Below are 22056 nucleotides of genomic sequence, written 5' to 3'. Positions count from 1 at the left end.
CCGACCCAGGAATTGAACCAGGGTCTCCTGCATTGCAGGAGGTTTCTTTACCAGCTGAGCTACCAGGGGAGCTCATGCTTGATAATATTGGCTGTCAAATGTGGGCAACAGAGCCACTGTTATTGGTTGCTGTCTTGGAGCATCTGAAAATGAGGACAGTGGCCCCAGTTAAGGGGTACCATTGGTTTTAAAAATATGTATTTATTTTCTTTGGCTGTGCTGGGCCATTATTTGTGGTATGCAGGATCTTTTTAGCTGCGGCATGTGGGATCTAGTTCCCAGCCCAAGGATGGAACCTGGGCCTCCTGCATCAGGAGTGTGGAGCCTTAGCCACTGGACTACCAGGAAAGTCCTTGGATACCATTGTCTTTATGAATAGACAGACAGTGGTCTTTACATGTGTAGCAAATTCGTTTGGAACAGAAACTTTCTTCCCCCTGTGAATTTCTGATAGACTGCTGGTAATGTATTTTCCGCTATGTGAATTCAAGCAAGAATTGGGAGAATGCTGGAACTTGCTTTTCAGTGACTGAAAGAAGTAAAAAAATGCTAGGTAGGAAATCCCTTTCATCCCCAGGACCGGTCTGTTCACCTGTCATTCTCCTCCCCCGCAATGTGTCTCTTGGATACTCTCTTCCAAGCAGGCCAAGGGGATTTTCCGTGCTAAGTTGCCTAAAGTTAAACTGCCAGCACATCGTCTATTTCTGGAGAAATTTAGCTTCCCTCGTGGCTGTTTCATTAGCATGTAAGGAAGTGAAGTGAAAAAGTAGAGGACTCAAGTTAAAAGATCTGTGTCCTGGAGTCAACTTAGCAAATCATCGCTTGAGGTATCACCTCATTGGCCCACATTTGTTAACCTCTTTTTGGGTTCCAGACCCCTTTTATAATCTAAAGAGAACTTTGACACCCACCTTTACCCTGAAAAGTGCATTCACACCCAAACACATTAAATTGTGCATTTTATGTTCTGGGGTTGGGGGGAGGTTCACGGACCTCGTGGAAACAAGGATCCTTGGCTAAGCAGCTCCACAAGGCTCATTTCTCATGAACTATAATATCCAAGTGGCAGGTTTTGGAGTCAGAGTGCAGGAGTCTGAATCATTCCTCTGCTGCTTGCTGCCTTGTTGAGCTTGGGTGAGTTCATTATCTCCTCTAAGCCTCAGTTTCCCCCTCTGTGAAGTCAGGACAAGAACAGTACTTACCTCACTGGGTAGTTGTGAAACTAGGTGAGGTAGTACTTGGCAGATGTCTGTGTTGCGTAATTAGTGTTTGGCCTACAGAATGGCCCACTGCCCCCTGGAGGAATCCCCCCTTAGTGGCAAGAACTTGTGCCATCCTCATTTGAGAGCAAACAGAGGGACCATGCGGTTTTCCTTGGGATGGGTGGGAAGTGGCTCCTCGACACACCTCTGGGAAATTTGGAGAGCTGGACAGCTTTGGAGGGAGGCTCCTAGAAGCCCTGTTGGCCCAGCTGCTCCTGTTCAATAATTTCCATGTGCCGTTGTTGGTTTTGGCTCCGGGCTCAAGAGCCCTGCCTCAGGAGCTTCCTTGAAACTAGACGCCAGACCCAGAGGAGCAGGGAGGAGGGAAGGAAGAATGAAGACGCAGACTTTTTCTCCCTCCTTAATTAACTCTGACTCTTTTGCTCCCTGGGCTTTCAGGCTGTCTGCAGCCCCAGCAATTAGTGGGAGTGTTAACTGGGGTCAGGGCTGAGGCTGGGCTTCAGGGAACTCCCAGGACGGTGCCGGGGGAGGAGGGAAGTGCCCGTCTCCTGGAATAAGGGCTTCACCCCGGCTGTCCGGCCCGCTTTGAGCTGAGCCGCCTCCAGCTCCAGCCCCACACTCAGGCTCAGCTGCCCCGAGATGGGCTGGAGCTATGGGATTCCAAACCACGGGCCCCCGCCCACCGGGCCTTAATTGCATTAACGCACAAAGCAGGGTGGCCGCCCTGCCTGTCCCCGAGAACAATCGCATCCTGTTCTCTCGGCCTGTTTTCCCCCAGCTGCTCCTCCTTTTCATCTCGGCCTCTTTCCCAGGGGTGCGGGGCTCATTCCCGGGAGACCGGCATGTGCTTTCTAACCTTCTTCCTTCTTCCCTGGTCTCTCTGGTTTTGTGTATCCCTTTCTCTTCCCTCTGGTTCAGGAGCCGCATCCTGTGTTCCTATCCAGTCCTGATTTTAGACTGTGTGGGTGAAGGGTTTGAAAAAAAAGATTAATGTGTCTGTTTTTGCTTCTTATTTGTATGTTCTCATGAGAGGTGAGCAAAATGCCCCCTTTATTATTTATTTTTTATAATATTTTATTTATTTATTTAGCTGTGCTGGGTCTTAGTTGCAGCACACAGGATCTTGTAGTTGTGGTATATGGGATCCAGTTCCCTGACCAGGGGTCGAATTCACGCCCCCTGCATTGGGAGCACAGGGTCTTGGCCACTGGACCACCACGAAAGTCCCCATAATGCCCCCACTTTATAATGATGCTCCACTAGTCATAAGATATCTTCCATTGGTTTAGAATATGATAGTTTTAGGAGTATCATCACAGAAATGTTTTTCATGAATCCACACACATTTTGATGCAGCAACAAGGCTGGGTACCTCTTACACCTAATGTAGGGGAAGGAAGGGGCTTGGCACCAGCCCCACGGCTAGGAAGTCACAGAACAGGGACAAAACCCTGGTCTGACACTCAGGCCCTTCCTGCTTCCTTGGCTTCCTGAGGGTGGGCCTTTTTCACTCCACCCCAGGGTCTCTGGGCTCAGATGCTGGCAGCAGAGGACATCCAGGGGGCCCCGTGAGCTGTGAGTAAGGGGCCCCAGAGAAGCAGCATTTCTGATCTCTCTTCTTACTCTGTCTCCTCCCCAGCTTCAAGGGACAAGGACATCACTTTTCTCCTATTTTACTGTTGCAATTATCCCAGGTGCTTAGTCCTTTAAAATCTCCAGAGAAGGTGCTTCCCTAGTCCTGGCCACCAGCACAAGTACCCGACCCTGTGACCCTGGAGACTTCTCGGTCAGCAGGACCTGTATGGGCTGCTTTCTGGACTGGGGCTGCCCTGCCCAGCTGGTGACCGGCCTGCAGCCGCAGCCTCAGGCTGGGCCTGGAGCCCGGGAGGCTGGGTGACCGCCTGGCCCCCTGGGGAGGAGCCTTGCTCGCAGCCCCTCTAATTGGTGTTGTTTTGACGACAGCTGGTGCCTCCCTTCACTTTAAAGGCCTTTCCTCTTTCACATTTTCGCGGGGCTCGGGGACCTGCCGTTCTGCCTCCCGCCAGCCTTCCTAGGAGGCTCCTGAGCCCCATATGGTAAAGCACATCCCTCTTACACCCTCGCGCTGGCAGGCTTTGTGGCACAGGCAGGAATCCTCGTCGGCCAGGGGTCTCCCAGGGACCCTGGAGCCCTCGGTGGCAACTGCCTTCTGCCCTCTCGCCTGGGGCAGGGCACCTGTCTGGACTGTTTCAGTAGGCATCTTTCACCAGAATCCTTTAGAGCACTTTGAGGGCTAATGGGCTTTTTGTTATGTTCCCCAGCTTCCCCAGTGGCTCAGATGGTAAAGAATCTGCCCGCCATGCAGGAGACCCAGGTTCAATCCCTGGGTAGGGAAGATCCCCTGGAGAAGGAAATGGCAACCCACTCCAGGATTCACGCCTGGAAAATCCTATGGACAGAGGAGCCTGGTGGGCTACAGTCCATGGGGTCGTGAGCAGTCAGGCACAACTGAGTGACTAACACGCACATATACACACTGGAGAATTAACCCCCTGGGAAGGGTCCCCCACTGGCCTGCTAGCCTACGTGTGAGCACCAATGCCCCAGGGCCTTGGACTGCAGCCACACCCATGTGGTCTCACTGCTGTGGGCTGCCCGCGCTGGGGCTGCGCCATCCCAGAAAGGCTTCATCCTGACCCCTCAGACACATGGACTTCAGTCAGAATGTGCTCCTCTGGTAAATCAACTGTACTTCAACTTAAAAAAAAAAGTACTCTGCTTATCCTGTGTAGTTTGTATTCTCATTTTAAAAAAAGAGAGGGGGGCGCGGAAATGCTTAATTTCCAACAGAGATCGGTCTGGTAATTTAAATATTGCCACCGATTTGGGCTTCCCAGTGGTGCCAGTGGCAGAGAACGTGCCTGCCAATGCAGGAGACATAAGAGATGCGTGTTCAATCCTTGGGTGGGGAAGAGCCCCTAGAGGAGGTCAGGGCAACCTACTCCAGTATTTTTGCCTAGAGAATCCCCATGGACAGAGGAGCCTGGCGGGCGACAGTCCCTGGGGTCGCAAAGAGTCAGACACGACTGAAGCAACTTGGCACGCACACACCGATAACATTTGATTATATTTCCCTCTGTTCTTTTTATTTTTTTTAATTTGTATAGCTTCTTAAAATTAATTGTAATCTTACTGATTACATACTTAAAAAGCTTTGTATGTAGCTTTTTAATGTAACACTGTAGAATGAGCATTTTTAATGACATGGTGTGGTTTTAAAATATTTTCAGTGACTATACCATTGCTTCCTTGTGTATTCCCTACTGTTCACCACCCCCGCTCCCAGCTCCTCTTGAAACCTCAGGACTTTGTGGAGCATGACGATCAGGAGCCATTGTTGGAGTTGTGTGGGGGTAATATGAATCCAGAGTTGCCTGGGTCCTGGGAGGAGGGGCCTGGGGCCCCGTGGGATGGAGGCTCCCAGCATGGCCCCTTCGGCCCTCGGTGCCAGAGCCCTTGAAGTGGGGCACTCGTTCGAACAGGCTTTCTGTCTCAGGAACCTTCAGTGGTTTATACAGAGGTGAGGCTGGGGTACAGGTTCAGGCTGGCTCTCAAGGCCCATCAGTTGGGTTTCATTTCCAGCCTTGGGCCTGGCCTGGTGGCCCAGGTCCCAGGAGCAGATAGCTGTGACCCAGCTCAGTCTCCTTCCTTGAGCTGTTGGATTTTTGGATGCTTGCTCTATCCCATAGCCAGGGCCTTCTTCTGAAGGTCTGTGCTCACCCTGGTGTCATCAGGGGCCATGCACCCTGCCCCAGAGGGCCTGGAGACTTCAGGGGCCTGGGCTCAGCCACCTGAATGGCAGGACAGACACCAGCCTTTTCTCCCAGTATCTCTTAACTACACTTCTGATGAGGATAATGACAGATAATATTTATAATGCTAATAAGCATCATCCTTTCAGTTCTGTTGATTTATACCCTTTCCCCTTTCTCGTGAAGGGGTTAAGTTGAGGCGTCCAGAGATTTAAGAGTTTTGATCTTGGCTTCCAGTCCTGGCTCTGTCCTCTCTAAGTTCCATTGTCACATATCCACCGAGCCTCAGTTTCCTCATCTGTACAATGACAGTAATGATGCCTGACTTGCCGAGTTGATGGGAGGATCAAATAGTATTTCTATATTATTCTCTGGCATGTCGTTGGCGACCAGTCAGTGTCATTTTGACGATGTTGTTCAGGGTCACAAAATATGCCAACCTCAAAGCCAGAGGGACTTGTCTGCCCAGTCCCTACCCTGCTCAAGTTTCCCTGGAGTCCCTTCAACCGTGCACTTACCTCGCCAGCTCCAGGCAGGAAGATTTCCTGCTTAGCTGATCAGAGGAGACTGGCTCAGCAGAGCTGTGATTGTTTTCAGCTGCTTCTGGATAGGACGTCTTGCCAAGCCAGGCCCTGTTCCCCTTCACCCCGCTAATCTGAGTGGAGGCAGCTAGGACCCTTTCCTTGTGCCTTTCCTCTCAGACGGTGTTGAGAAGGCAGCTCCAAGTGAACGCAGGGTGTGGTGTCACAACTGAGTGTCTTTGCGGCCACACTTGTCTGCAGGCTAGATCATCCCCCATCCCTGCCCCACCTCCCACCGCCAAAAAAAACAACAGCATGAAGCCAAAGAGAGAGTCGTTTGGGGACAGCCTCTGGTTCTGAGTCCTTGTGCCCCAGTCTGAGGCCATTTAGTTGGCTGTCTGCTTTCAGGAGGCTGTGAGCTCTAGCCTGGCTAGACAGAGCTTGCCTTTGAGACTTCCAGAGAAGAATCTTATAAACTTTCCAGCCATCTGCCCAAGACCTTGAGTTTTGAGTGCCATTCCTCCTGAGGCCATGAACCAGTAGCAGTGGCGTCACCAGGGGGCTAGATGGCAATGCAGACTCTTCAGGCCTCAGACCAAAGCTCTAATGAGTTAGAACTTGCATTTTAGCAAGACCCTTAGGAGATTCGTGTGCATGTTAAAGGTTGAGAAACACAGATTAGAGCACAGTTTTCAACCACAGGTGTATACTGGAATCACCTGGAGAGCTGTGAAAAAGGAACTGATTCCCTAGGTCCTAGTCCAGACCACTGAATCAGAATCACTGAGGATAAGATCTAGGCATTGGCATTTTTAAAAAAGAAAAAAAAACCCCAAAACTTCCTAGGTGATTCTGATGTGAAGTTGGAGTGGAGAACTGATGTAGACAGAATCTTGTCTTTGGGATGGATGGTCCTGAATGAGACGATCATGATAGTAACACTTAGAGTTGCTATATACTGAGCTCCTACTCCACATGAAAGGCTTTATTCTTATCTGGAATCTTCTTCCCAAACCTGAGGCTTTGAGAAAACTGAGGGTCAGAGAGGTAAAGTTAGGAGCCTTAGGTCATGTAAGTATTGTGGCTGGAACTGTCTGCCTGGAGGCTTCTTTTGCAGTGACTTCACTGTAACTGAAGCTCATAATGATTTCGAAGGGCCTGGTTCTTGGAAAATCTGGCCGGGAATTCTCTTCTTTCTCAGTCTCAGTGAGACCTTCAGACTGTGTGGTTTCAGGATCGTTCAGTTTGAGGAAAGCACACCAGCTTTTAGTCCTCAGATTTGTGAGTCTCTTAGAGAAAGGGGTTGGGGGTGAGGTCAGTGACAGACATGTTGCAAAGGAACGATGGGAAAATCTTAAGGAAAAGGGCATATTGCCAAAGGTCATAGAGAACCTGACCCCCCTTATTTATTTTAAGCTAGCTGTACGGGTCGGAACAAATCCCTTTATCCCTGTGGACCCAAACTCCACCCCTCCTCCCTCAGGGGGGACTCGCTGCTCTTTCCAGTTCTGCAAAGCTGAGTTCTAAGATAAAAGTGGGGAAACTAAGGCATCGGCCAGAGAGAGCCAAACTCTGGGCCCTCGAGCAGCTGGGGGCCAGTGCTGGAGCCATGCTGGGAAGGCATGGAGAGCCCGGCAGAGTGGAGCATCCACGACCCAGCAGGAACCCTGACACCGCCTCCCCGGCCCTGAGCCTGCAGAGAGACCTGGCGAGGAGCAGAGAGAATGAGAAATAGCCCTTTCTTTTTGTGTTTTGAACCTCATCCAAACCTAACTTTTAAGTTCGAATAAGGTTTTGAAAATCAGCCTGGGGCTCCCACGGACGCTAAATCCAGGTTACTGTGTGTGTCTTCCTTATAAAGTCATGGACTGTCTGTGTTTGGGGAATGGAATGGATGAGGGGGAAGTTTCACTGCTTTCTTTCCTGGCTTTTCCTTTCAAGAAACACAGCACCCTGCCCTTCACATGGGCCTCTGGTGCATGTTGATGCACGATTGGTCCCTGCAGCCACTCTGTGAGCCCAGAAGGGTGTGGGGGGGGCACCCCCATTTATGCAGGGAAATCACGGGCCAAGAGATGCCAAGTGGGGGCCCTGAGGTCCTGAGGCAAATTCAGGGCACAGCCTGGCCTTGAATCTGGATCTTTTGATTCCAGATTCTTTGATCCTTTTCCTCCATCGTACTTCCCTAGGGTCCCCCTTCCTGGCCTTCCAGGGGACCATCAGTTGCCTCCTGTAGACATATCTCATGAAAGACCATCAATTTCCAGTGATCTGGAATGTGTTTTTTGTTATAGTTCTTTATTTTTTTGGCTACGAGGCATGGGGGATCCCAGCTCCCCAACCAGAGTTAGAACCTATTGGAAGGTGAAGGCTTAACCACTGGGCTGCCAGGGAAGTCCCCCAGAGTGTGTTTTAAAGCATGCTTTTAAGAAAATTATGTAACCAATATACAACTCCATTGCTTTCATTAAAAATTTCAAATAATTCAAATGGTCCCCCTTTGACCACCTCTTCTCCCCATCTCACACCACTCTTCAGAGGTAACTGCTGATGACACTTTGATATGAGTCCTCCTAGCCCTTTTTAAAACATGGATTTTGCATATGTTCAGTTCAGTCGCTCAGTTGTGTCTGACTCTTTGCGACCCCATGGACTGCAGCACGCCAGGCCTCCCTGTCCATCACCAACTCCCGGAGTTTATTCAAACTCACATCCATTGAGTCTGTGATGCCATCCAACCATCTCATCCTCTTTCGTCCCCTTCTCCTCCCACTTTCAGTCTTTCCCAGCATCAGGGTCTTTTCCAATGAGTCAGCTCTTTGGATCAGGTGGCCACAGTATTGGAGTTTCAGCCGCAGCATCACTCCTTCCTATGAATATTCAGGACTGATTTCCTTTATGATGGACTGGTTGGATCTCCTTGCTGTCCAAGGGACTCTCAAGAGTCTTCTCCAACAGCTCAGTTCAAAGGCATCAATTCTTCAGCATGTGTTACTGATGGATTATTGTAATCTCTAACTATCTTGCTTGCTTTAATTGCCAGCTGTGTGTGTGTGTGCATGTGGAGAAAGCAAATATTCTAACATTACCTTCAGCAAGATAAAACCAAGATGTAAATCAGCTGGGCTGGTGGTTTAGAGCAGTGTGTCTCTAGCTTGGATGTGCATGGGGTAGGAATCATGCATCAGTTTTGCTAGAACGCAGATTCTGATTCAGTAGGTTATGGAGTAGGGGCTGGGATCCTGCATTTCTTAGAGGGTCTCGGTGCAGACACTGCCAGTTGGAGACCACCCTTTGAGTAGGGTGAGTTGACAGCACATGCTCTAGAATTGAACAGACCCACTGATCCTTGTGGGCTTCCCTGGTGGCTCAGATGATAGAGTCTGCCTGCAATGCAGGAGACTCAGGTTTGATCCCTGGGTTGGGAATATCCCCTGGAGAAGGGAATGTCTACCCACTCCAGTATTGCCTGAAGAATTCTCTGGACAGAGAAGCCTGGCAGGCTGTAGTCCATGGAGTCGCAAAGGGTCAGACACAACTGCGTGACGAACACGTTCACTTCTTCCACTTTCATTGGCCCTTAAGGGCTTTCTTGGTGGCTTAGCGGTAAAGAATGCACTTGCAATGCAGGAGTCACAGGAAAGAGACGTGGCAACCCCCTCCGGTATTCTTGCCTGAAGAATCCCATGGACAGAGGAGCCTGGCGGGCTACAGTCCATAGGTTCACAAGGAGTCAGACACACCTGAAGCGACGTAGCACGCACACACATTGGACCCTAAATGCTCGCTGAGCTTGGCAAGTATGTAAGCTTTCTGTGCTCGTAAACTGGGGAGATGAGAAGGACGCGCTATCCATAAGACTGATGTGAAAACGAAATGAACTAGGACCTGTGAAACACCTAGTCCAGTGCCTGGCACACAGTGGATGCTCAGTAAATACCAGTTATTAGCATCATCTGGAGACAAAGACCATAGCGTTGTGCAAGCCAAACAGAAAACACTTGCTGGTTGGCTACTATTTGGGGCTATTTGTGTAGTGCGTTTCTCTGTTATTCATTTAATATTATCATTATCACCATATCAGGATTTTTAATATGTCTCTTACGGCATTATTCCCATGAGCTTATGAGTAACTTTATGTCAGGGATTGTGTGTAACTTTACCAGATCCACACAGCTAAGAAGTAGCAGAAATAAACTTATACCCAGGTTTTAGGTCTAATGCTTGTCATGTCCCTTGCAGCCGCCTTCTCTTGAGAATCGATTACACTCATGGCCCAGTGGGTGGTGTGGAAGGCATAGCCTCTGAGTATGGCTCCAGGGAAGGAAAGGCACAGGCTTAAAACTGTTTTTGCTTTCACAGCTGTCAAAAGAATACAAAAAAAATACTATAAAATAACAAAATATAAAATAAATTTATAAAATAAAATTTATAATTTAAATTTATAATTTAAAATTTATAAAACAAAAAAAAACTATATCCCTTATGAGTGTGTGTGTTCAGTTGTTCAGTCATGTCCGACTCTTTGTGACTCCTTGGACTGTAGCCCGCCACGCCCCTCTGTCCATGGAATTCTCCAGGTAAGAGTCCTGGAGTGGGTTGTCATTTCCTACTTTAGGGGATCTTCCCAACCCAGGGATCGAACTGGAGTCTCTTACGTTTCCTGCACTGGCATGTGGATTGTTTTACCACTGTACCCCCTGGGAAGGCCTATACACTTAAAAATTCACATAAGCATTTTTTTCTCATAACTTTAAGTAGAGAGTATTTCCAGGCTTATTGTATGTCATATTCTTCAAATATATGTTCATGAAAGCCTAGAATGGCAAATTCAGTTCACAACGGTTGTGGAAAATGTCTGCTGTAGCTCTTAATTCGCAAGGCCAGATCTTGCTGTTAGACGATGAGCCAAATCATGCTTTGTGTTAGAAAAAGTCTGACTCCATTGTTTGATTCAAATAAATGTGTTAAGCAGGCATCCCTGTGTTGGCTTCCTTGCTTCCTAACTCTAATCCTGGAATAACCAGATGGTTATGCATGGTAGTCGGTCTTGGTAAGATAAGGCCAGCTCCCTTCTCAGTGTCCATCCTCAGGAGACGCCTTCCAGGAGCACTGCATTCTTGAGTTGTCCCTTTGTTTCATGGCTTCTGTCAGGTCAAAGTGCCAGGGTAAAGCTGGCATGGCTGTGGGGATGGGCCGGCCTTTTGGGTAGTCTTGAGGAGGGCTACCTCAAAAGAGAACTGGTAGGCTCAGATGGTTCCCAGCACATCGATACGGAAGGAGACCATGGGGGCGTGGAGGTTCTGGAAATTGATTCCCTGAAGGCCTGCCATGTCAGGGAGTTAAATTTCCCAGATGTACCATGATGGGCAGACCATTGACCAGATGCCTCCTGGAGAGGCTACCCTGGGTTGTGGCTCTGTGAACATTACATTGCTCACTTCAAAGCCTGTGGCTCTTTGGGAATCTTTGGTGGAGCAGGGACTGAGCCCGAACCTCCCAGGGTCTCCCTGGTGACAACCCTGGCCCTTGGCCCGTGTTTCTTCCCAGGTCCTCGCAGTTAGCTAGCGGGGGCATTGATGCTACAGTCTTGAGTGGCAGAGAGGTACTCTGAAGCCTGGGCCTGCTGAGTGGTTTCATGGCCCCCGAGCAGTCCACATACCCCACCAGAAAAGCTGGGTGCCATCCCAGGGGAGCGATCACAAAGCAAACCCGCCTTGGGTATGTCAGGAGAACTGGTCCTCTGAGCTCGTCCCCTGCCTCAGGGCAACTCACCTACATTCTCTCCTCCTTGGCATCTTTGTCTGTGAAACAGGCTGATGCGGCAGGCATTTAGCCTTCAGAGACCTTGAAGTTGGGCAGACCTTTGTTTTTGAATCCTGGCTTTGTCACTTACTAGCTGTGTGACCAAGTTACGTGCCTCTCTGAGCCTGTCTGCACACGGGTAAATGGGCAACGACCGTGTCTCTCTCATGGGCTGGTTGAGGGGGTACAGGAGACAATGGCTAGTGGGCACGCTCAGGAAATAGTCTTGCCGTGGTTACACTTGTTCCTCGAAGGAATTAAGCAAAAGACGGGGTGGCGTGAAGGCCTGGTTGAGACTCTCTGAGGGCAGGGCGCCCCTCCCTGGGATGGCACCACACACACACAGGCGCTTCACGGATGTCACCTGATAAAGGTCAGAGCGGGCCCTGCCACCTGCTGAGCTCCCTGCTGGCCTCCTGCCTTCTTGCTCCCCCAGAGGGAAAGGCCGCCCCTGATTGCTCCCCACTTTCCCTGCAGCCTGAGGGCTCTGGGGTCCACCCTGTGGGGACCTGTTGGAAGCCTTGCTGCCCGATCTCCCCGGCTTGGCTGGGTCCTTTCTGGGGGACGGGCCACAGGCTCTCAAGCCTTCTATCTGAAAGCTGCCCTGGTTGGATTTCCCGAGGGCCTCTCCCAGCAAATGTTTTAGAAGCAGAGTCGACTCCACCCCCTGTGCCTTCCCCGCAGGAATTTTGTCATCTTGTCTAAACCGACTTTCAGCTGGAGCTTAGTCTCTTCTCCTCCGCCCCAGAGGAGTAAATAAAGAAACAAAGCAATGCTCCTTGTGCACCTTGGGATCTGGCCCTTTCAAGGAATCTCTTTGTCAAGCAAAGAATCCTTTTGTAAAGTGAATAATGACTCACTTTGGACTTCGGTTGGGATTTTTTGTTGTTGTTCAGGATCTTTCTCAAGAGTGGGGGCCAGGCTAATTTGTAGGCTTGGGGGCGGGCGGGGCGGGGCGGGGTGGGGTGGGGGCAGGCCACCGCGTCCTCACAGCAGCTGAAAGCGCTCTCGGTTTGGCTGCTGATCTTCTGATTACCCTTCTTTCTTCCAGTGTCTTCCTGTCAGGGCTCTGGCCCAGCGACATCGATCACGCAAGCCCGGAAGGTGGTGACGGTTTGTGTTTCTTGCTCTGTTTTGTTCCTTTGCTTCACTGATCGCGTCTCCATGGAAACAGGCGCAGCCTTTGTGTTCCTCTTGCTTTGGGCGAATCAATGCCAACTGGGGATTTTTCTTTGCTCTCCACCTTCTTTGGGATCAAAGGGAAAGGTGGGGGCCAGGCAGGAGGACCTGCAGCGTCCTGGAGCTCCTGGAGTGGGGGACTCCTCCCCCAGGGACCATAGGGTCAGTCCTCCAGTCGGGGACCCCTGCCTGGCCTGACCTGTGTGGGGGTGCAGTGAGTGTCATGAGGTCCCGGGTGGAGCATGTACGCTGTGGTTTATGGACACTCAACACCCCACCCCGGGCCCCCTCGACTCAGAGGTGGCTACTGGCCACTGGGAACAGGAGGCTGGCGGGAAGGCCGCTCCTGCTGGCAGGTACTTTGGGTGAGGGCTTTAATCTTTCCAGGGCTTGGTTTCTCGCGAGAGGGTGGAGAGGTTTTGAACCCCTTTGGTCCTGGGACCCCTTAAGGAAGCCCCACATCTAGGTAAACTGCAAAATCACTGTCATATGATTGTTCGATGGTGAATAGTAAATTCTGTGTTTGATTCAAACCAGTAAGTTGTGTAGTTTGACATGAAACTTCAGAATCAGGAACCCCTCTCTAGGCTAGACTGAACATCCCGTGTGTGATCCAGGCCCCCCGGCCCCCCGCCCCCAGGGTGTCCTGTGTTCCAGGACTGATCGTGACCTACTAGGGGAGACTTCTGTTCCAGGCCAAGGCAAAAGCGTTGGCCTGAGCAACCAGGGAACAACAACAGATGGGCTCTGTGTCCTCAGAGACTTCCCAGTGGGCGTGCCCACACAGGACGGGGCTTCCTGAGCGGGTTGCCTACCACACTCCCATGGTCATCTCGGTCACTGCTGGCTTGACGAACTATGTTATTCAACAGGCGAAACAGGAGGCTTCTATCCATCAGTACCACACTCGTGCCAACTTTATACTCACTGACTAAAACCGCCAACTCCACACGTCATTTCAATATCAGAACTTTCTACCCCATCTGTTTGTCAAATTTCGCAAAGCGTTTTTTGAAAAAAGTATTTATTTATTTGGCTGTGCCGAGTCTTAGCTGTGGCATGCGAGCTCTTCATTGTGGCACGTGGGGTCTAGTTCTCTGACCAGGGATTGAACCCTGGGCCCCTTGCATTGGGAGCTCAGAGTCTCCACCACTGGGCCACCAGGGAAGTCCCGCAAAGGATGAATTTAACCTCAGATTTACGTTGTCCAAGAGCCTCCCATGAGACTGGAGCTAGAGCCAAGTTGTCTGAGGAGACCTCCGAGCATGTCAGTGGCCTCGTGGTGACCGAGGCCAGGTGGTCCGGTCTCCTGCCTGCAGAAAGGCACTTGCTGGAGCGAAGCACCATTCAGGGGTCCCTCCCGGGAAGTGTTCTCTCTGACCCCTCTTTACAGTCAAGAAAGTTTCTTCCGGAGTCTAAGTCCCGTTTTCTTTGTTCTATCTTGAAGAGAGAGAACAAAGACCAAGTATCCTTGCAGCTTTACCCAGAGACCCTTACGTTCTCACTCAGCCTCGGTCAAATGCCCGGATCTGGCAGGGTTGCCTCCTCACTCACGCGTTCCAGCAGAACAGGGCCTGAGTGTCCTGTTGGTAAGACAAGGAGAATGACAGCCGCCTCACTGGGTGGGTGTGAAAATTAAATCCTTCGGGGACGCACCTCTGCAAGTGCCTGGCGTATGGTTCGTTTTCAGTCACTCTGGTTGATTCTAATATATTTTCTTTCCTGCCTACCTTTTTTTTTTTTGAGACGAGTGGGGCTGTGCCCAAAGCATGTGGGTGGATGTTAGTTTCTTGACCAGGGATTGAACCTGAGCCCCTGGCAGTTGAAGCAGAGTCTTAACTACTGGACTTCCAGAAAGGTCCTTTCCTGCCCACTTTGAAGCCGCAGGAGTTCTTGCTTTTCTCCACAGCTTCTCCTGAGTGAAGCCCCCTGGGCTGCTGAGCCATCTTTCCGACTAGCCTGTCTCTGGGCCCCGAGGGGCCAGGTGGGCAGGTACACAGAGGCCCTGGGTGGCACTGGCCCTGTTCCTGGTTCTAGGCCTCCTAGAGCTCCCAGCTGGAACCGCTGATTCCCAGACTCTCCCAGAGGCTGCAGAAGGGTCCCTGGCACCTCACTGGGAGACCTTCAGCATAAACTGCTCCTGCTTCCGTGGACGGTAGCCTCGAACTGTGCTTTGTCCAAAGGGTGACGTGTGGAGTTGCTGTGAACCCCTAGCCCAGGAGCAAGGACTGCAGAGGGAGCTCTTTTTTTTTTTTTTTCCCAGATTTTACTCTATCTTTCCTTTGAACCATCGGTATCGTGGCAGAGAGTTGAGAGGAGGAGCCATACTGCCTGGGTTCTGACCCAACTCTGCCATTGTGGGCACCCTTCCTCCCTGTGTCTTAGGTTTCTCCATGGCACATAGGCAGTGCTTAAGAAAATATTTGCTCTAATTTCCCAAGCGCTTTGAAAAATTTTCCATTGTTTGACTTTAAATTTCCTCCCCTCCCTTTCTCCCGATCTGCATAAATATACAGGCAGACCTCAGAGATGTTGTAGGTTCACTTCCAGACCGCCACGGTAAAATGAATATTATGGCAAAGTGAGTCACACATGTGTTTTGGTTTCCCAGGACATATAAAAATTATGTTTACATTATACTGTGGTCTATTAAGTGCATAATAGCATTATATCTTTTAAAAAAACAATGCACATGCCTTAATTAAAAAGTATTTTAGTGCAGAAAAAAATGGTAACCGTCATCTGAGCATTCAGCCAAAGTATTAACATCAAAGATCACTGATCACCATCACGAATACAATAATAACAGAAAAGCTTGAAATATGGTGAGAATTACCAAAATGTGACACAGAGACACAAAATGAGCAAATGCTGTTGGAGAAATGGTGCCAATAGACTTGCTCATTGTAGGGTTGCCACAACCTTTAATTTGTAAAAAAAAGAATCACCTCAGTATCTGTGAAATGAAATAAAGTGCTGCTGCTGCTGCTAAGTCGCTTCAGTCGTGTCCGACTCTGTGCGACCCCAGAGACGGCAGCCCACCAGGCTCCCCTGTCCCTGGGATTCTCCAGGCAAGAACACTGGAGTGGGTTGCCATTTCCTTCTCCAATGCATGAGAGTGAAAAGTGAAAGGGAAGTTGCTCAGTCGTGTCTGACTCTTAGCGACCCCATGGACTGCAGCCTACCAGGCTCCTCCATCCATGGGATTTGCCAGGCAAGAGTACTGGAGTGGGTTGCCATTGGAAATGAGATTTGCCTGTGCATATTGCTGCCTGTTTTATGCTGGGCACTGAAGTAGGTATTGGGGGCAGAGAGCTGAATAAGACCAAGAGAAGCCTGCTCTGTTACGGCCACCAATGGGCACGTTGAAAGTGAAAGTGAAAGGTTAGTCACTCAGTCGTGTCTGACTCTTTGCAACCCCATGTACTGTACCCCGCCAGGCTCCTCTGTCCGTGGAATTCTCCAGGCAAGAATACTGGAGTGGCTTGCCATTCCTTTCTCCAGGGCATTTTTCCGATCCAGGGATTAAACCCAGGTCTCCTGCGTTGCAGGCAGATTCTTTACCATCTGAGCCACCAAGGCTCTAGTGGGCACATTGGTAACTGTGATATCATGTAACTAGTGCTGCCATCTTAATGGTGTAGTGAGCACCTAACGGGTGCAGGCCATGTGGGAGTGAGCCAAGGAGTGCATCTGGGAAGGCTTCCTGGAGAAGGAGGCCCGTGTTCTGAATCCTAAAGTTGCAGTTGAGCAGGGTGCATCTGTTAGGGCCGAGGCATTAAGTGCGCAGGACTAGGGAAGTGTGCTGGGACAGTGTGGTGGCTGGACGAAGGGGCAGCCCAGCACTTGGCCCCGAGTGGCTGAAACAGCAGGTGCCGAAGGGCCGGTGAGCCTGCAGAAGGAGGAGCGGTTGTCTGCTCTCCAGAAGCAGACCTCTAGAGTGGGGAGCAGAAAGGAAGGGCGCTTCGCTTGTGACGGTCCTTCTTGGTGCCCACTGGGCTCCGGGCTCCCTTGGGGTTTGCTCTGAGGCTGAGACCCCTCCCCTCCTCCTCTTCTAGAGAATGATTTATCCCCACCTCTGGGCTCGTGTCTCCTAACTGTGAGTGGTTCAGAATACCTCAAGCCTCTCTGACTTGCTGGGGGTTTGGTGGACGAGGATTGTGTGCCACTAGTCAGTGGAGGGCCCGGGACCTCTGCCTTTCAGAAGCTCCCTGAGATCCTGCTGCACGCCCGGCCCCCACCTGAGGATCCAGCGCCGCAGACCCTGAGTGCATCCGGGGCTCCCCGCCCCAAGGCGCCCATGATGGGTCATCCCTCCCAACCTCCTTGTACGACCTCTTGCTTTTACAGAGTGGCATTGTTATTGTTTGTTTTCATCTCTCCTTTTATTTTTCCAACAGGGATCTCTATCATCTTGTTTTTTGGCTTTGCTACTTAAAAAAAATTGTCTTAGTAGTAGTAGTGTTAGTCGCTCAGTCGTGTCCGACTCTTTGTGATCCCACGGACTATAGCCCTCCAGGCTCCTCTGTCCATGGGGAATCTCCAGGCCAGAAGACTGGAGCGGGTTGCCATTCCCTTCTCCAGAGGTTCTCCCCAACCCAGGGATCGAACCTGGGTCTCCCGTGTAGCAGGCAGATTCTTTACCATTTGAGCTACAGCTACTGCTACTGCTAAGTCACTTCAGTCGTTTCTGACTCTGTGTGACCCCATAGACAGCAGCATACCAGGCTCCCCTGTCCCTGGGATTCTCCAGGCAAGAACACTGGAGTGGGTTGCCATTGCCTTCTCCAGTGCATGAAAGTGAAAAGTGAAAGTGAAGTCACTCAGTCGTGTCCGACTCTTTGTGACCCCGTGGACTGCAGCCCACCAGGCTCCTCCATCCATGGGATTTCCCAGGCAAGAGTACTGGAGCTACAGGGAAGACTCAAAAAAATTTTTTTTTCTTAAGGTTATTTAATTAATTTACTTAATTAAAATATTTACTTAGTTACTTGGCTGTGCTCGGTCTTAGTTGTGGCATGTGGGGTCTTTAGTTGCAGCATGTAAGACCTAGTTCCCTGACCAGGGATCAAACCCGGGCCCTCTGCATTGGGAGCCTGAAGTCTTAGCTTTACCACTGTTTAAAAAGGTGTTATTAGATAGTGAAACTGGGGCACAAAGGAGGAAATGTTGTCCAAGGTTATGGAGAAGCTGGAACCTGCCCTACAGTCCACGGTGTCTTTAGCTCTGTCCCCCTGGGCAGAGGGCCTAAGGGCCCAGCGCCCCAGGTGTTTGAAGAAACGGGCTGGGGGCCTGCTCCTCAGGCACTTAATGCCTCAGACGCTGCAGGGTCTTCTTGCCTCCCTCCAGAGGGGCTCAGGCTGGCACAGTCACGACCATTGTTCCCAGTTGCTCTGCCCGCCTGCCTGGACATCTGTTCTCCTAACAATATCTGCCATAAATCCTCGCCCCGACTCCAGGGCGGCTTAGCTGGGGGACAACGGAGCCTGTGATGGGCGGCCAAGCCTCCCCCATGGCTGTGCAAGGGTGCATCCGCAACTGTGTGTTTCCTGGCAGCACCGACACCTGCCTCTCCGGCCGAGGTGGTCTGCGCAGCGGTCTCTGGGCTGCAGTTGGAAGGGCTCCTCACAGAGCCCTTTCTGTTCTAACTCACACTGTTGTAATTCTTGGCCTTTGTAAAGAAAAGCGATTTTTTTTTTAAATCTTGTGTATCCTGGTGTACAGTAGGTCCTCACTCAGTGTGTTTTGCCTGACAGTGAATGAATGAGGAAATAATTAGCAGCCTGTGCGTGAAGGTCACTGGGGTGCCTATGAATGAAACAGACCCAGTTCCCCTGGCACATGCAGAACGCCCCCTGGGTGGCACAGGACCCTGGGACGTCCCTCCCTGGGTCTGCCCGGAGGAGCTGGTCTGATGGAGGGAGACAGCAAATGATGAAGTGCCACCTTGCCCGTCGTTACAGCCACTCGGTGCACTCTCTCCTCTTCCAGATGGCTCTGAGCGCTAGGGCTGACCTGGAAGAGCAGAGAGGGATCAATATTGGCTGAAGTTTCCAGAGACCACCTCCTGGCAAAGAGGACCCTGAGCCGGGTCTTGAAAGCTGGACAGGCCTTGTTTGTGAGGACAGAGGAGAGGTGCAGACGGCTGCCCTGCGGTCCCTGAGGCAGTCGCGTGAGGGGTGGAACCCAGTGTGTGCTGACAAGCCCTGCAGGTGACCCCGATGCTCACCGACTGTGGTGACAGCTGATGCAGGGAAAAAAAGAGAGCCCGAGGAGCTGGGAAGCGACCTGGCGTGTTTTAGATGAGTTCTTCTGTAGGCGGCACAGAGAGAAGCAGGAAGGACATGGGCAGAGAAGCCAGGAGGCATCAAGGGAGGCAGGCTTGGGATGCTCAGGGTCCGAGCTGGACTGATGGTGGCTGTGGGAGCAGAGAGCAGAGCCAGGTGGTCCTGTGAAGGGAGAGTGACACATTTGATCTCAAGCCACACTTTCAGAGCACTCTTTAAAATGTTTCAAAGTGATCTGTCTCCTATCTTGTTGTTATATGCTCATTATGGAAATGTGGGAAAGAAACAGAGACATTACTTTGCCAACAAAGGTCCATCTAGTCAAAGCTATGGTTTTTCCAGTAGTCATGTATGGATGTGAGAGTTGGACCATAAAGAAGGCTGAGCGCTGAAGAATTGATGCTTTTGAATTGTGATGCTGGAAAAGACTCTTGAGAGTCCCTTGGACTGCAAGGAGATCCAACCAGTCCATCCTAAAGGAAATCAGTCCTGAGTGTTCATTGGAAGGACTGATGTTGAAGCTGAAACTCCAATACTTTGGCCACCTGATGCGAAGAGGTGACTCATTGGAAAAGACCCTGATGCTGGGAAAGATTGAAGGTGGGAGGAGAAGGGGATGACAGAGGATGAGATGGCTGGATGGCATCACCGACTCAATAGTCATGAGTTTGGGTAAACTCCGAGAGTTGGTGATGGACAGGGAGGCCTGGTGTGCTGCAGTCCATGGGGTCACAAAGAGTTGGACACGACTGAGCAACTGAACTAAACTGAAGTGAAGAAAGAAACGGCAGGCACAGAATTCCACTACCACCCAGGACGACTATTGATTCATGGGCATATTTCCTTCTGCTCCTTTTTCCTACACATCTTGCCTTTACGTAGCTGAAAGCATACCCTATGTATCAGTTTGCATCCTGCATCCTTTGTTTAACAAAATATCATTAGCATTTCCTGACATTCTCTGAGGCTGTCTATCTTTATTGTGAGAGGAGGGCCAGAAGATGAGCAGGGCGGTGCTGGTAAGGAAGCAGTGACTCCAGCTCAGGGAGAAAAGGAAGCTTGCTCCATGAACTTCAGATAGTGGGGAAGTCTGCAGTTATGCAACCTGGGTTTGTCAACTCATAAATTACAGGGAAAGAAGGGATGAAGGGGAAACCTGTAGATTAAAATAGACATTAAAGACAGCTTGCAGGACTTAAGTATAGTGTCCAGGCATGTACTTTTGAGGGTCAAGAAATGCAAGAAGGTGATTACCACACTAGCAGTGTGTAGTCCGCAGAGAGGGCGTTGGAGCGGCTGGTAGAGTTTCGTTTCTTGACATGAATGGTTGCAAGGTGTTTGCCTTGTGATACTTCGTCAGACTTACATGCATTCTGTGCAGTTCTTTGTATCTGCTTGATTGTTTATTTTCGGCTGTGCTGGGTCTCCAGCGCGGCACGGGCTTTCTCTGGCTGCAGTGAGCAGGGGCTGCTCTTGGCCGCGGTGTGCGACTTCTCGTCATGGTGGCTTGGCTCATCGCGGAGCAGGGGCTCGAAGCAATACGGGCTTCAGTAGTTGTGCTGCAGGGCTTAAGCTGCCCTGCACCGTGTAGGATCCCGCCTGACCAGGGGTTGAGCCAGTGTCCCCCGCGTGGGCGGACAGACTCCTAACCACCGGACCACAGGAAAGTCCTCTGTTTTATATTTTTTTTAAAGGTTGGAAGGAAAAAGGAACTTGTTCAGGAATCTGTGCGGCAGAGCTCGTTTCAGAAGCCCTGTTCACAGGTCCTCCCTTGGGCCTCATGTCCACCTGTTCCCACCCTGTGGGGGTTGCCTTCTTACCCCACTCCCAGCCCCAGCCCCCTGTCTGCAGCTTGCAGGAAAACCTGCAGATCGACAGCTCATTTTGTTTGACTTTCGGGGCCAAAGCTGAAATAGCCTTGGGAAAGAACGGTGATGCCCCTTTGACTCAAATGGGGACATTTTTGAGGAGATTGGTTAGTCAGAAGTGAAGATACCTCAGCCATTTTCCATTGCCATGTGCAAGGGTGGGAGGTGCCTGGACCTCTTTCTCTCTTTCTGGTTAGTGCAGAGAGACAGGCTCTAGTGCCCAGGTTCTGTGTTTTCAGAATCCCTTTCTGTTCATTTCCTTGGCCTCGCCCTTTGGGTTCCTGGAAAGGATGTTTTTTCCTTTTAATGAGCACCATCCCTCCCTCTCCCCTTACCACACACATACCCCCTGCCTCAGTTCAGTTCATTCGTTCAGTCGTGTCTGACTCTATGCGACCCCATGGACTGCAGCACACCAGGCCTCCCTGTCCATCACCAACTCCCAGAGCTTGCTCAATCCCATGTCCATTGAGTCGGTGATGTCATCCAACCATCTCATCCTCTATCATCCCCTTCTCCTCCCGCCTTCAATCTTTCCCAGCATCAGGGTCTTTTCCAATGAGTCAATTCTTCATATTAGGTGGCCAAAGTATTGGAGTTTTAGCTTCAACTTCAGTCCTTCCAAAGAACACCCAGGACTGATCTCCTTTAGGATGGACTGGTTGGATCTCCTTGCAGTCCAAGGGACTCTCAAGAGTTTTCTCCAACATCACAGTTCAAAAGCATCAATTCTTCTGTGCTCAGCTTTCTTTTACAGTCCAACTCTCACATCCATACCCCCTGCCTCAGCTACCCTCTACCTCTGGTTCCTTCTCATTGCTCTGAAGAAGCCCAAAGAGGCAGAGCCAGGGCCACCAATATGGCACACCCAGGAGAGGGGCCAGTGGATGAGCCCTGCTAATGCCAAGCACCCGCTTCGCCCTGGAGAGCCCAGGGTCCTGCAGGTGCTGACTCCAGACTTGGGCTCCTTGCCAGACTCCTGCTTCTCCCTGCCTGGGCGTCAGATCTCACCATGGGAACCGGGCCAAAGTTTTGATCTTGGATGAGGCCACAGCCACCAGCAGGGAGAGGGACTAGTGCTCACCCTAGCCCTGCCTGCCCAGGAGAAAGGGGTCTTTGCACTTACCTGCCCCCTTCCCAGGAGGATGTGGAAAGCCTTTTCCATCGGGGAATCAATTGTTCACCATCCTTGGTCTCCCCAGATAATTGTAACAATGCCCCCCCAGTTACAGGACACCAGGGCTTCCTGCTTCTCTTAGGTTCTGGAACAGCACTGTCTGATAGAACTTCTGTGATGTTAGAAATGTTCTAATGTGTGTGCTGTGCCTTGTGATGGCTGTTCAGCACTTGAAATGTGGTAGCGTGACTGAGGAACTGAATTT

At 50.8% G+C, this 22056-nt stretch overlaps 1 protein-coding gene and 1 long non-coding RNA gene across 4 annotated transcripts in view; one reads left to right on the top strand and one right to left on the bottom strand.

Annotated features, from left to right (window-relative positions):
• The window catches only part of LOC133231669 (uncharacterized), a 69098-nt gene that overhangs the window by 26585 nt on the left and 20457 nt on the right, over positions 1–22056 (top strand). The gene's annotated exons all lie outside the window — the stretch shown is intronic.
• On the bottom strand, positions 18796–21972 carry LOC133231671 (uncharacterized). Its single transcript, XR_009731194.1, has 2 exons — positions 21801–21972; positions 18796–18968 (listed from the first exon to the last, which is right to left on the bottom strand). It is a non-coding gene; the product is annotated as an uncharacterized LOC133231671 (long non-coding RNA).

The sequence above is a fragment of the Bos javanicus genome, chromosome 19 (genome assembly GCF_032452875.1).
Source record: "Bos javanicus breed banteng chromosome 19, ARS-OSU_banteng_1.0, whole genome shotgun sequence".
Lineage (NCBI taxonomy): Eukaryota > Metazoa > Chordata > Mammalia > Artiodactyla > Bovidae > Bos > Bos javanicus.
The sequence above is the reverse complement of the archived record's forward strand: the minus strand, read 5'-3'. Positions and strand labels throughout refer to the sequence as shown.